The sequence below is a fragment of the Nerophis lumbriciformis genome, linkage group LG37 (assembly GCF_033978685.3).
Source record: "Nerophis lumbriciformis linkage group LG37, RoL_Nlum_v2.1, whole genome shotgun sequence".
NCBI classification, from domain to species: domain Eukaryota; kingdom Metazoa; phylum Chordata; class Actinopteri; order Syngnathiformes; family Syngnathidae; genus Nerophis; species Nerophis lumbriciformis.
The window spans coordinates 14663459-14679008 of NC_084584.2; the positions used below are offsets into that span (position 1 = coordinate 14663459).

At 40.4% G+C, this 15550-nt stretch overlaps 1 protein-coding gene across 3 annotated transcripts in view; it reads left to right on the forward strand.

The window, feature by feature from the left end:
- Positions 1–15550, forward strand: part of lypla2 (lysophospholipase 2) — a 52109-nt gene that overhangs the window by 964 nt on the left and 35595 nt on the right. The window contains exon 1 of one of the 3 annotated variants that reach the window (XM_061930875.1): positions 2514–2548. The exons of 1 other annotated variant lie outside the window; for it this stretch is intronic. The gene's annotated coding sequence lies outside the window, so the exon portion shown is untranslated. Of the gene's footprint in view, positions 1–2513; positions 2549–2673; positions 2696–15550 lie in introns of those variants that run through there. One more of the 3 variants, XM_072912522.1, reaches the window with a different exon arrangement.

The window sequence follows — 15550 nt, forward strand, 5'->3', positions numbered from 1 at the left end:
TCACGGTAGGTGCATGTCCACTATATGAGAGATAACCTACAAAGAAAAATCCAGAAATCACAATCTATGATTTTTTAACAATTTATTCGTGTGATACAGCTGAAAATAAGTATTTGAACACCTGTCTATCAGCTAGAATTCTGACCCTCAAAGACCTGTTAGTCCGCCTTTAAAAGTCCTTCTCCACTCCACTGTATTATCCTGAAGCAGATGCACCTGTGTGAGGTCGTTAGCGGCATAAATACACCTGTCCACCCCATACAATCAGTAAGACCCAAACATTCAGCATGGCTAAGAGCAAAGAGCTGTCCAAAGACACCAGAGACAAAATTGTACAACTCCACAAGGATGGAAAGGGCTACGGAGAAATTGCCAAGCAGCTTGGTGAAAAAAGGTCCACTGTTGGAGCAATCATTAGAAAATGGAAGAAGCTAAACATGACGGTTAATCTCAATCGGAGTGGAGCCCCATGCAAGATATCGCCTCGTGGGGTCTCAATGATGTTAATAAAGGTGAGGAATCAGCCCAGGACTACACGGCAGGACTTGGTCAATGACCTGAAAAGAGCTGGGACCACTGTTTCCATGGTCACTGTTGGTAATACACTAAGACGTCATGGTTTGAAATCATGCATGGCACGGAAGGTTCCCCTGCTTGAACCAGCACATGTTAAGGCCCGTCATAAGTTTGCCAATGACCATTTGGATGATCCAGAGGAGTCATGGGAGAAAGTTTTGTGGACAGATGAGACCAAAATTTACCTTTTTGGTCATAATTCCACTGTGCGTGTTTGGAGGAAGAAGAATGATGCGTAGCATCCCAAGAACACCATCCCTACTGTGAAGCATGGGGGTGGTAGCATCATGCTTTGGGGGTGTTTTTCTGCTCATGGGACTGGACGACTACTGTATTAAGGAGAGGATGACTGCAGCCATGTATTGTGAGATTTTGGCCAAAAACCTCCTTACCTCAGTCAGATCATTGAAGATGAGTCATGGCTGGATCTTCCAACATGACAATGACCCAAAGCACACAGCCAGGAAAACCAAGAAGTGGCTTCGTAAGAACCATATCAAGGTTCTGGAGTGGCCTAGCCAGTCTCCAGACCTAAATCCAATTGAAAATCTTTGGAGGGAGCTGAAAGTCTGTGTTACTCAGCGACAGCCCTGAAACCTGACTGATCTAGAGAAGATCTGTGTGGAGGAGTGGGCCAAAATCCCTCCTGTAGTCTGTGCAAACCTGGTGAAGAACTACAGGAAACGTTTGACCTCTGTAATTGCAAACAAAGGCTACTCTACCAAATATTAATGTTGGTGTTCAAATACTTATTTTCACCTGTATCACACAAATAAATTGTTAAAAAAATCATAGATTGAGATTTCTGGATTTTTCTTTTTAGGTTATCTCTCATACAGTGGACATGCACCTACCATGAAAATTTCAGACCCCTCCATGATTTCTAAGTGGGAGAACTTGCAAAATAGCAGGGTGTTCAAATACTTATTTTCTTGACTGTGTATATATATATATATATACATGAAATACTTGACTTGGTGAATTCTAGCTGTATATATATACTCCTCCCCTCTTAACCACGCCCCCGCCCCACCCCCAACCACGCCCCTCCCCCCTACCTCCCGAAATCGGAGGTCTCAAGGTTGGCAAGTGTGGGATAGACTGACCATACGTCCTCTTTTCACCGGACATGTCCTCTTTTGCGGGGCTGTCGGGCGGTGTTTCTTAAATGCCTCAAATGTCCGGCATTTTGAGTTAGGGTTACGTGTATTTTCAATATACGTTCAGGGTTAAGAAGGTTAAAAACACAACAAATTGTGCGTGCAGCAGCATTTGTGAGGGAGGGGGAGCGAGCGAGAGAGTTATGGTTAACGCGCATGCGTCGTCAGGCTCTGCTTTTTATCGATACATTTATCAGATTTAATTTTTTATTATCTATAGCAGGAGTATCAAAAGTGTGCATTTTTGTAACATTTTCCTTGTTTTCTTTGGCAAGTTGAAAGAACATGGCGCCAGTATGCTGTTTTTTCTTCCAATAAAATACTGGAAAGGATAGAAATGTAGTTTGTCTCTTTTATCCGATTATTAATCGATTAATCGACGTAATAATCGACAGATTAATCGATTATCAAATTAATCGTTAGTTGCAGCCCTAGTAGAGTCCCAGAAGAGTTAGTGCTGCAAGGGGTTCTGGGTATTTGTTATGTTGTGTTACGGTGCAGATGTTCTCCCGAAATGTGTTTGTCATTTGTTGGAGCCAAATATCCTTATTTGTTTATATTGTTTATATTTTATTTTCTCTACTTGATTGTTGGGTTCAGCATGTTGAATTTCCTTTTCGGCAGATTGCTCCGCCCACTTCCTGTTAAGAACCAGGAAGTGTTGACAGGGAGGGGACTGTTGCTATGGTGCGGTCACCAAGTTAGCCTCCTTAAATTGGGTTCAGGTGTGAGCATGGGCTGTAGCGATTGGAGGACAAACAGTTTTTGACCGTGTCATGTGGTGACAATGCTGTGATAATGTGCCATTCAAGGTTAGCATACTTTGTTATATAACTTACATTTGATTTAATTTAGATAGCTTGGAATAAACGGATTCTCATATCCAAACACATTTCTACAGTACTGGACATTCTATCATCAAACTGGTCAACACAGTCGCCCTCGGTATCAGCCCAAAGGTAAGGGCTGTAGATCATTCTTGTTTGGTGTGGTTTCACAGTGTGGCACATATTTGTAACAGTGTTAAAGTTGTTTATGCGGCCACCCTCAGTGTGACCTGTATGACTGTTGATCAAATATGAGTTGCATTCACTTATGTGTGTGTAGAAGCCGCATATATCATGTGACAGGGGCCGGCACGCTGTTTGTATGGAGGGAAAGCGGACGTGACGACAGGTTGTAGAGGACGCTAAAGGCAGTGCCTTTAAGGCACGCCCCCAATATTGTTGTCCGGGTGGAAATCGGGAGAAATTCGGGAGAATGGTTGCCCCGGGAGACTTTCGAGAGGGGCACTGAAAATGGGGAGGGTTGGCAAGTATGAGTATTAGCGGTGAATGCGGTGTTACAGCGGCACCGCCAGCTCTAATGTTAATTTGGTATTGCCTCAAGGGCCAGAGTTTGACACCCATGCCAAAGACACTAACTTGACACAGGGCTCCTTGGGATTTGAATAAAACATCACTGCATGAAAATATAATTTTCAAAAACATTTTATGTAATAAATGGGAATCATATTGGCATACTTGCCAACCTTGAGACCTCCGAATTCGGGAGATGGTGTGTGTGTGTGTGTGTGTGTGTGTGTGTGGGGGGGGGGGGTGTTGAAGCATGACACTGCATGATACTGATAAAGCATGTTCCCCGGTGCCCCCCAATACATTACATTTTCTGATTTTGTGGTATTTATAGTTAGGGCTAAAGTTTCATGCCTTTTAGGGAAATAGTTGAAATAAACAAGGATTTTTCTAATTACCTTTTTTCTTTCTTCTTTTAAATGCACATAACATTAAAGTCGCACTTTCACCATGGGAGTATTACTTATATTAAAACAAATAGGGAATACAAACCTCTGTGTAACTTAAAACCTGGTAAGAGGTATCGCATAGAATTAAAGTAAATAAAAACACCCCGGTAAAGTATAATAAATCAAGTGACAATGTATTCACGAACACATTTTTTTTTAAAAAGTGTTATTTGAGGGAGTGCTGTTTAATTTGTGGACAAACTTGTTAGCATGAACACACAAACTGTAGATGCTAACATGTCCTCAAGTGACAATGTATTCACGAACACATTTTAAAAAAAAAAGTGTTATTTGAGGGAGTGCTGTTTAATTTGTGGACAAACTTGTTAGCATGAACACACAAACTGTAGATGCTAACATGTCCTCACATGCCCCCATTTGTTTAAATAAAACATGCATTAACATATAAGATGGCGTTAGCTGCCAAATGAGACTTTTACCATGTTCGCTGCTTTTAAATATGAAGAACGCGTTCTGGTAATGTTCTTTATCATCGATGTAGTGCTATGGTGAAACCCCAGCCGTCAAACATGTCACCTCGATATCTTGTCTTTTTGCACTTATAAATGATTGCAAAACCTCTCGTCTTCTTTGGGCCCTTTGCCCTCTTTCCACCATGTCGTCGTTTTTCTTTAAGACAAATCTCTCGGCACTCCGTAGTGCGATGTACGTCACCAATAGGTGCACTGTGCTCTATTGGAAGCGATGTCTGCGTATTTTACTATGTACAAACACACTGCCAAAAAATCGTGCATTTAAGTAACACATTTAAAAATGTTACTGTATGACATTCTGACAATAAAATTGCATTGTGCCCAAATATTAAGGTCTTTTTTTAAATTAATTAATTAAAGTACAGAAGTAATTTACTGCAATTAGTCAAAATGCATAAGTGTGACTAATCTGATTACAAAATGTAACTGTAGAATTTATCCATCCATCCATCTTCTTCCGCTTATCCGAGGTCGGGTCGCGGGGGCAGCAGCCTAAGCAGGGAAGCCCAGACTTTCCTCTCCCCAGCCACTTCGTCCAGCTCTTCCCGGGGGATCCCAAGGCGTTCCCAGGCCAGCCGGGAGACATAGTCTTCCCAACGTGTCCTGGGTCTTCCCCGTGGCCTCCTACCGGTCAGACGTGCCCTAAACACCTCCCTAGGGAGGCGTTCGGGTGGCATCCTGACCAGATGCCCGAACCACCTCATCTGGCTCCTCTCAATGTGGAGGAACAGCGACTTTACTTTGAGTTCCTCCCGGATGGCAGAGCTTCTCACACTATCTCTAAGGGAGAGCCCCGCCACCCGGCGGAGGAAACTCATTTCAGCCGCTTGTACCCGTGATCTTGTCTTTTCGGTCATAACCCAAAGCTCATGACCATAGGTGAGGATGGGAACGTAGATCGACCAGTAAATTGAGAGCTTTGCCTTCCGGCTCAGCTCCTTCTTCACCACAACGAATCGATACAGCGTCCGCATTACTGAAGACGCCGCACCGATCCGCCTGTCGATCTCACGATCCACTATTCCCTCACTCGTGAACAAGACTCCGAGGTACTTGAACTCCTCCACTCGGGGCAGGGTCTCCTCCGCAACCCGGAGATGGCACTCCACCCTTTTCCGGGCGAGAACCATGGACTCGGATTTGGAGGTGCTGATTCCCATCCCAGTCGCTTCACACTCTGCTGCGAACCGATCCACTGAGAGCTGAAGATCCTGACCAGATGAAGCCATCAGGACCATATCATCTGCAAAAAGCAGAGCCCTAATCCTGCAGCCACCAAACCGGATCCCCTCAACGCCCTGACTGCGCCTAGAAATTCTGTCCATAGAAGTTATGAACAGAATCGGTGACAAAGGGCAGCCTTGGCGGAGTCCAACCCTCACTGGAAGTAGAATTTATGTATCGTTCACAAATAAGTTTGTTGATAGGTTCCGTTTGCTTAAGATTGGGTCTTACTATATTTGTGATTAATTAAATTAGAATCACTCAACTATCCCAAAATATTTTGAGAAAAAAGTAAAGGTATTTGTAATGCTGACCCCATAGTTACTTGGTATCGCACCGACACCTGAACTGACAGTATCGGCCGTCCCGAGCGCATACGGGAAGAGCAGGAGGAGTCTGCCTGTCATTCACTGCAGCATATTATCATCCTGTTTGTCAGACATGTGAGCCTTCTGCAGGCTGTCTTCTCTCTCTCTGTGCGTTTCTTTGTGCTTCCTGCCTGTTTGCTTCTTTCATTCTCATGAAATTGGAGTCATGCAGAAGACATACTCGTGATGACTTGTAATGATTTTTGAAATGCAATCGCAATCTGCTGGTAATAAATTCTCCGATGGATAACATTCTCAAATAAAGAAATACAAAATATAGTCTCCATTTCAGTGGCACAACCAGGGCTTGTGTAGGTGCATGCCAAATGTACACTTCCTGTATTCACTTCAAATGTTTACCTTTCGAGTGAGAAATCTGTACAGCTGCGTTTGGTTCCATACTACATGTATTCGATACACCAGAGTTTTTTAACCATAGGCCCATTGTTGGGCCGCAAGCACCCCCGAGAGGGCTGCCAAAATATATCTGTTTCTTACAGTGGTACTCAGTTGTAATACACTTTTCCACCACTTGTGGCAGTAATGACAATCCATCCATCCATTTTCTACCGCTTATTCCCTTTGGGGTCGCGGGGGCGCTGGAGCCTATCTCAGCTACAATCGGGCGGAAGGCGTATTATTCACATGTGAATAATATAAATACAGTCTATTATACAGTATTATTCACATGTGAATAATGCTGTATATTCACATATTATTCACATGTGAATAATATAAATACAGTCTATTATAAAGCATTATTCACATGTGAATAATATAAATACAGTCTATTATACAGCATTATTCACATGTGAATAATGCTGTATAATAGACTGTATTATACAGGGTTCATTATTCACATGTGAATGATGCTGTATAATAGACTGTATTTATATTATTCACATGTGAATAATGCTGTATAATAGACTGTATTTATATTATTCACATGTAAAAAATACCCAAGTGTTTATTGTGAGCGAACTGTGGTGCTGAATTTCCCCCAGGGATCAATAAAGTACTTTCTATTCTATTCTATTCTAAACAAACAGAAGAACTCTTGTGCTAAAGTCATAGAAAAGTTTCTTGAGCGCAAAAATTATGACTAAAGTGGTAAAGCTGTATTTTCCTTTGCACTTAAATTTTATCGGCAGTTTATTTTAGAAACACAGATGTTATTTCTTATTGTTAATTTAATTAGAATGTATTTATTTTAGTTCTGCGTAATTGTATGTAAATGTATTTTTCATCAGTTTTTATGAGTCCGTTCTTTTGCAGTATATTTGATTATTGTTTATTGTAATCAGCCTGACCTAAGGCTTGATAATAATATTTGTGATTAACACATGCTTTCATATCATTTGACTAGTTTTATCCTGTTAAACTGTAAGTCGGTTAGATATAATTGTTGAATACCCTTAAAATCATGTGTATAATTATTCATTCATTGTTAATATTTAAGTGGGCCCTTCTACAGTGGAAAAGTTGGGCCCCAAGGTCAAAAAGGTTAAGACCTGATCTTGACCATATAAATGCTATAAATTTGGCGGTCGATAGAGATTTTAATACCATCGTCGTGTCGTGATAATGCTTGTTGATGACACATTCTAGCTGTTTCCCGCAAATTTGACTAACCTCGTCCTCAGCACAATGTAGCGTCCTCGCTTGCAGCTAATGTCCCTCCACAGTGTGAAGCCGTTTCTAAGTCAGTAATCCTCGCCTCCAGGGCGGCAAATAAACTATGTTTCTTACAAGTATCATTCCTTAACACTTAACTACACTACACAACGTAGGAGAATACAAGAAGCTATGCTAACCAATAAGCTAGAGTTCTTGAATGCAAACCGAGTGGACTGATCGATACAAATATCGACTAACTATACTAAGTATTGTATCAGTATATGTTTGATATTACAGTGATTAGATTATATTTTATTATCACAACATAGTTTTTTGTCCATGGACAGAGGAGGACTTTAAAGTCTGAAAACAAATGCTCTAAAAAATCAGAGCAAATAGTGGGTTTTTTTTATGTCTAGTTATTTTGCACGATGGACTGTGTTTTGGTCAAAATATGTTATGTAAAAAATGTAACAGGAAAAAAATGTAATATCTAATTCCGTGATTCTCAAACTGTGGTCGTGGTACAAGGGCTCCATCGAGTGGTACGCCAAATAATCACTTAATTAAAGTACAGTGTTTTATTTTCCTATATTCCAACACAGTGTTACTGTTCAAACTGTGTGTAATGTTACAGTGGCCAAAATATTAAATGTACGTGTTTTTAAAAAAAACTCTACAATTGTTTAGGTCCACTGTGCTACTGTATTTTAATGTTGGTCATTATGTTTGTGGTTTGATAACCACTGATTTAATTGATATGTTTACATTGCCAGCCTGTATTTTTTTGTCTGATTATAATTGTGATCAAGAATGTTATTATTACAATTTTGAATAATTAGTATCAGCATTGGTATGACCAATACTGCCCCTGTAACTACTTAGTATTGGGTCGATACCCACATTTGTAGTATCGCCCAAAACTGACATAAAGTACCCAAACAACAGAGGAATATGTGCTTATTACATTTTAACAGAAGTGTAAATAGAACCATGTTACAACAGAAAGTAACCAGTTATTAACAGAAAAGTAGCAAGTAGATTAATAATAGTTTGGAGAAAATAATACGACACTGCAAAAAGTTAGTGTTCAAAAACAACAACAAAAATACAAAAATTAGGGGTATTTTATTTGAACTAAGCAAAATTATCTGCCAATAGAACAAGAAAATGTGGCTTGTCAAGACTTTCCAAAACAAGTAAAATTAGCTAACCTCAATGAACCCAAAAATACCTTAAAATACGTATATTCTCACTAATAACAACTGTACTACTATATGAGTACATATTTTCTATTGTTTCATTGAAAATAAACCAGCAAAGTCCATTTGGCTGTCATCTGTTTTAATATGAGACACAATTGTGTCAAAGTCATGATTTTTTTCCCTCATGGGGATAGGTTGATTGGCAACACTAAATTGGTCCTAGTGTGTGAATGTTGTCTGTCTATCTGTGTTGGCCCTGTGATGAGGTGGCGACTTGTCCAGGGTGTACCCCGCCTTCCCCCCGATTGTAGCTGAGATAGGCTCCAGCGACCCCTGCAACCCCGAAGGGAATAAGTGGTAGAAAATGGATGGATTGATGCTTGAAATAAGAAATTCTTACTTTAAAAAAGTAGTTTTATACTTGTGAGTGTTGATGACACAGCTGTGCAACAGTTGATATTCTAGTTTCAAGCATGTTTTACTCAATATAGGTCATAACATCTCAGCTACAAGCTGTAATATCTTACTGAGATCATTTAGGACCAAAACCCTTAAAACAAGTAAAACACTCTAACATAAAATCTGCTCAGTGAGAAGAATTATCTTATCAGACAGAAAATAAGCAAATATCACCCTTATTTGAGATATTTAATCTTACTTAGATTTCAGTTTTTGCAGTGTATGTACCGCATACATCAGCAGCACTCAGAATCCTTTGTAACCTGATTCGAAATAGTTGGTTCTATTTATTTACCAAATAATAGGTAGGGGTATACAGTGGCTACGGAAAGTAGTCAAACTCCTTTATGTTGTTCCCTCTTTGTTTCATTGCAGCTATTTGCTAAAATCAAAAAAGTTCATTTTATTTCTTATTAGTGCAATCATTGACACTAAAAAAAACAGAAATTTAGAATTTTTTGCAGATTTATTAAAAATAAAAAACTCAAAAATCAAATCACATGTACATAGGTATACAGACCCTTTACTTTGTTGATGCAGCAATTACAGCCTTAAGTCGTTTTGAATACGATGCCAGAAGCTTGGCACACCAATCTTTGGGCAGTTTGGCCCATTCTTCTTTGCAGCACCTCTCAAGCTCCATTAGGTTGATTGAGAAGCGTTGGTTTTCATCCAGGATGTCCCTGTACTTTGCTGCATTCATTTTGGTCTCCTCATGGAGGTTCTCAGACCATGAGAAACAAAATGATCCGGTCTGATGAGACAAAGCTTGAACTATTTGGCGTGAATGCCAGGCAATATGTTTGGAGGAAACCAGGCACCTCTCATCACCAGTCCAATACCATCCCTACACTGAAGCGTGGTGGTGGCAGCATCATGCTGTGGGGATGGTTTTCAGCGCCAGGAACTGGGAGACTAGACAGGATAGAGGGAAATATGAATGCAGCAATATACAGAGACATCCAACGCTTCTCATACAATCTGATGGCGCTTCAGAGGTGCTGCTAAGAGGAATGGGCCAAAGATAGGTGTGCCAAGCTTGTGGCATCATATTCAAAAAGACTTAAGGCTGTAATTTCTGCCAAAGGTGCATCAACAAAGTATTGAGCAAAGGGTCTGATTTTTTTTTAAATTTTTTTTTTTAATTTCTACATTTCTGTTTTTTTCCGTTGTGTGCATTAATGAGAAATAAAATGACCTTTTTTGATTTTAGCAAACGGCTACAATGAAACATTTGAAGGGGTCTGTCTACTTTCCGTACTCACTGTATAGCGTTATCACAGTATAGATTTTAGGTCATATCGCCCAACCGTAATTAGACATAGCAAACAGCACCTGAGCCTTACAGTCTGGAGATCCGGGTTTAACCGTCGTCTGTTAAGATGACATGTTCTCCCCTGTTGGCGTGCGGTTGCTGCGGATACGCCCCACCTGCAAAAACATGCACATTAGGCTCATATGAGCACCTGGGATGGGCTTTATTCTAAATGGATGGCTGTGTAATGAATGTTCGTGGTTCACTGCACTGCATCAGACTGAGGTCATGTGTGTTCTTTTGGCTCACAGTGTCTGAGATACATGGGCGAACAAAAATAGAAAGCGTTGTCAAAATGAAGCCACATCTTAATTGCGCTTTAGTGGCTTTTACGCCCCAGTTTGAATTGTACAAGGCGCAAGCTCTATTTTTAACTCATGCCCTCCTCCCGAGGTGCGGCGAGCGAGCCATTGTTTCCTATGACGGCTTTTAAGGACCGCCGTGTGTGGTCGGTGTTATGGATCATTGCGGGTCTATGGAAAGAAAGGTTAGACCGCAATCAATCATCCCGTTGCTTGATGAGGAGATCTGCCCGTTTTTTCCAGTACGTCCATGTGCAGTGTTGCTCAGACTTCCTGCCTTTGACTGCAAAAGTCTTGTGTGCAATATAATTTACAGTCATTGTTGATCTTTTACTCAAGGCAAGGGTGTCCAAACTTTTTTCACTGACAAACTGATGGGTGTGGTATGGGGCGTTGGGCAACTTTATAATTGAAAATTAAAAACATTTTCAATTTCAGTTACAGTTATCACTCGTCACAAATACAAACCCCGTTTCCATATGAGTTGGGAAATTGTGTTATATGTAAATATAAACGGAATACAATGATTTGCAAATCCTTTCCCACCCATATTCAATTGAATGCACTACGAAGACAAGATATTTGATGTTCAAACTCATAAACTTTTTTTTTTTTGCAAATAATAATTAACTTAGAATTTCATGGCTGCAACACGTGCCAAAGTAGTTGGGAAAGGGCATGTTCACCACTGTGTTACATGGCCTTTCCTTTTAACAACACTCAGTAAACGTTTGGGAACTGAGGAGACACATTTTTTAAGCTTCTCAGGTGGAATTCTTTCCCATTCTTGCTTGATGTACAGCTTAAGTTGTTCAACAGTTCAGGGGTCTCCGTTATGCTATTTTAGGCTTCATAATGCGCCACATATTTTCAATGGGAGACAGGTCTGGACTACAGGCAGGCCAGTCTAGTACCCGCACTCTTTTGCTATGAAGCCACGTTGATGCAACACGTGGCTTGGCATTGTCTTGCTGAAATAAGCAGGGGCGTCCATGGTAACATTGCTTGGATGGCAACATATGTTGCTCCAAAACCTGTATGTACCTTTCAGCATTAATGGCGCCTTCACAGATGTGTAAGTTACCCATGTCTTGGGCACTAATACACCCCCATACCATCACAGATGCTGGCTTTTCAACTTTGCGCCTATAACAATCCGGATGGTTCTTTTCCTCTTTGGTCCGGAGGACACGCCGTCCACAATTTCGAAAAACAATTTGAAATGTGGACTCGTCAGACCACAGAATACTTTTCCACTTTGTATCAGTCCATCTTAGATGAGCTCAGGCCCAGCGAAGCCGACGGCGTTTCTGGGTGTTGTTGATAAACGGTTTTCGCCTTGCATAGGAGAATTTTAACTTGCACTTACAGATGTAGCGACCAACGGTAGTTACTGACAGTGGGTTTCTGAAGTGTTCCTGAGCCCATGTGGTGATATCCTTTACACACTGATGTCGCTTGTTGATGCAGTACAGCCTGAGGGATCGAAGGTCACGGGTTTAGCTGCTTATGTGCAGTGATTTCTCCAGATTCTCTGAACCCTTTGATGATATTACGGACCGTAGATGGTGAAATCCCTAAATTCCTTGCAATAGCTGCTTGAGAAAGGTTGTTCTTAAACTGTTCAACAATTTGCTCACGCATTTGTTGACAAAGTGGTGACCCTCGCCCCATCCCTATTTGTGAATGACTGAGCATTTCATGGAATCTACTTTTATACCCAATCATGGCACCCACCTGTTCCCAATTTGCCTGTTCACCTGTGGGATGTTCCAAATAAGTGTTTGATGAGCATTCCTCAACTTTATCAGTATTTTTTGTCACCTTTCCCAACTTCTTAGTCACGTGTTGCTGGCATCAAATTCTAAAGTTAATGATTAGTTGCAAAAAAAAATGTTTATCAGTTTGAACATCAAATATGTTGTCTTTGTAGCATATTCAACTGAATATGAGTTGAAAATGATTTGCAAATCATTGTATTCCGTTTATATTTACATCTAACACAATTTCCCAACTCATATGGAAACGGGGTTTGTACATTTGGACTGCCACAAATAAATTATGCTCTACTGTAAGTGTTCGCCCTCACTTATAAAGTATATTATTTGATTTGCTTGTCATGTGTTACGCTCACTTCTTGTCTCTGAGTGTCCATAAACATTATATGCACGTTAGGGATGGGCGATATGGCCTAAAATCCACATTAATCCAGCCTCCTGCAATAACAATATATACCACAATGTATCATTTGGCATATTAATGACAATAGAACCATTTCAAACGTGTTACAAATGCTCCTAATTTGGCTGCTGACGTATGCATTTAACATAATTTCCAGCTGTATTAATTGCTCAAAACTATGATATGATATGCTTGCTATTTTAATATCTGGTTACTAGGGGTGTAACGGTACGTGTATTTGTATCGAACCGCTTTGGTACGGGGGTTTCGGTTCGGTTCGGAGGTGTACCGAACTAGTTTCCACACGGACATATTAAGTAGCGTACGCACGTTGTGTGTCTATAGACTGACCATACGTCCTCTTTTCACCGGACATGTCCTCTTTTGCGGAGCTGTCCGGGCGGAGTTTCTTAAATGCCTCAAATGTCCGGCATTTTGAGTTATAGTTGCGTGTATTAACAATGTACGTTCAGGGTTAAGAAGGGGTTAAAAACAAAACAAATTGTACGCGCAGCAGCATTGGTGAGGGAGGGGCAGAGACAGAGAGAGAGAGAGAGTTATGATAAACGCGCATGCGTCGCCAGGCTCTGCTTTTTATCCATAGATTTATCACATTTAATTTTTTATTATCTATAGCAGGGGTGTCAAAAGTGTGCCCCGGAGGCCATTTGCGGCCCACAGCTAATGTTTTAAAGGCCCACGGCACATTCTAAAAATACTATTAAAATAAACAAAAACACAACAAAAGTGAAATAAAAAAGCATAAATGTGAAATGTAATTTAGAAAAAGTTGCAATGTTGACGAATAAAACAAAGTTTTGGAGTATCGATCCAATTCCAAGTAGTTAAAGGGGCAGTATTGGTCATACCTATACTGATACTTCACATTTTTTATCACAATTACAACCACACAAAAATACAGGATGGTGATGTAACAGTATCAATTCAATATTGAAAATATTTTTTTAATTCTTTTTTATTACATATAATATTTTGATCAAAATATACTCCATAATGCAAAATAACTAAACTTAAACAAAAATTACTATTGACTCTGATTTAAATCCTTTGTTTTTTGCACCTAAAGTCCTCCCGTGTCCAGGGACTTACAGTGCATCCGGAAAGTATTCACACAGGCTTCACTCTTTCGTCATTATGTTACGCTACAGCCAAAATGGAATGAATTAATTTTGTCCTCAAAATTCTACACACAATAACCCATAATGACAATTAATTTTGCAAGTTTAAAAAAACTAAACAAGAAATCACATGTACTTTACATTAGTTTTGGGGTATCAATCCAATTCCAGCCTTTGCTCAATACTTTGCTGATGCACCTTTGGTGGCAATTATAGCCTCAAGTTGTTGTCAGAAGCTTGGCACACCTATCTTTGGGTAGTTTCGTCCATTCCTCTTTGCAGCACCTCTCAGGCTATGTCTACACTAAGCCGGATAACCCCTTAAACAAATAATTATTTAGCCTAAGCCTTGTTTCAACCACACTAATCTATCGTTTAAGGTTCCCCTCCTCTGACAATTTTTTACACGGGTAAGTGCGCCGTGTATTTATTGAATCTCCAGCTCTTAGCTTTGTATGGACTCATTGATCGTTTACAAACTGAGTTCGGAGAGGAAATGAAGTCAGAAAGACACAGGAAGAACGCGCCACAGCGAGCCTCATAACAACCGGAGCTAACCACTGGACAGATGGAGGCGAGTCATCCAGACATGCCCGTGTTTCTCCTTCTAAATCAGTGGTTCTTAACCTGGGTTCGATCGAACCCTCTGGGTTCGGTGAGTCGGGCTCAGGGGTTCGGCGGAGGTCAAGACACAACCGACTCATCATGTAAATAAAAACTTCTCCCTATCGGGGTTTTACGGATACGGCAACAGCAGAAGTCACACTGGTTTGCAGGTGTGTAATTTGTTGTGAGTTTATGCACTGTGTTGGTTTTGTTCTTTGAACAAGGTGATGTTCATGCACGGTTCATTTTGTGCACCAGTAATAAAACATGGTAACACTTAAGTATGGGGAACATATTCACCATTAATTAGTTGCTTATTAACATGCAAATTAGTAACATATTGGCTTTAACTAGTCATTATTAAGTACTTATTAATGCCTTATTCGGCATGGCCTTATTATAACCCTAACCCTAACCAAATAACTCTACATTAAGTCTTTGTTACTTAGAAAATGTTCCCCTAGTGTCCAAGAAACTCTAAATTAAGTCTTTGTTACTTATAATATGTTCCCCATACTAAAGTATTACCAAAAACATAATAACTTTGTCTTGAATTTAAAAAAAAAAAGGAGGGTTTGGTGAATGCGCATATGAAACTGGTGGGGTTCGGTACCTCCAACAAGGTTAAGAACCACTGTTCTAAATGTACAGACGCTTGTGGAAATCACGCATCAATACCTTAAGTGAAGGAAACACGCGATTGCAGCTATTTCGGATTCAACCCTTCTCAGACGGAAAAAGAACTTTCGAATGTACCGAAAAACTTTGTCCTTACCTCCCGTGGATGTGATAAAAAAGGTAGCGTGTGCTTTGTATTACCTGGCCGTCGAGGGAAGACTACGGAAAACATCGAATGCACTTAGACTGGCAAAGCAGACTGTATCAGTTATTGTCCGCCATGTATGTCGCGGACTCAGCGTCTCGGTCCAGAGTATATAAAGTCACCAAAAAGGAATGGACAATGAAGGTGAAGGCAAAAGAGTGAGGAGTGTCCTGACCAGATATCTAGATCCCTAAAATGATTGTTGTAAAATGTTCTTTGTCACATTGTGTACTTTCACACATACTTGCCAACCCTCCCGGATTTTCCGGGAGACTCC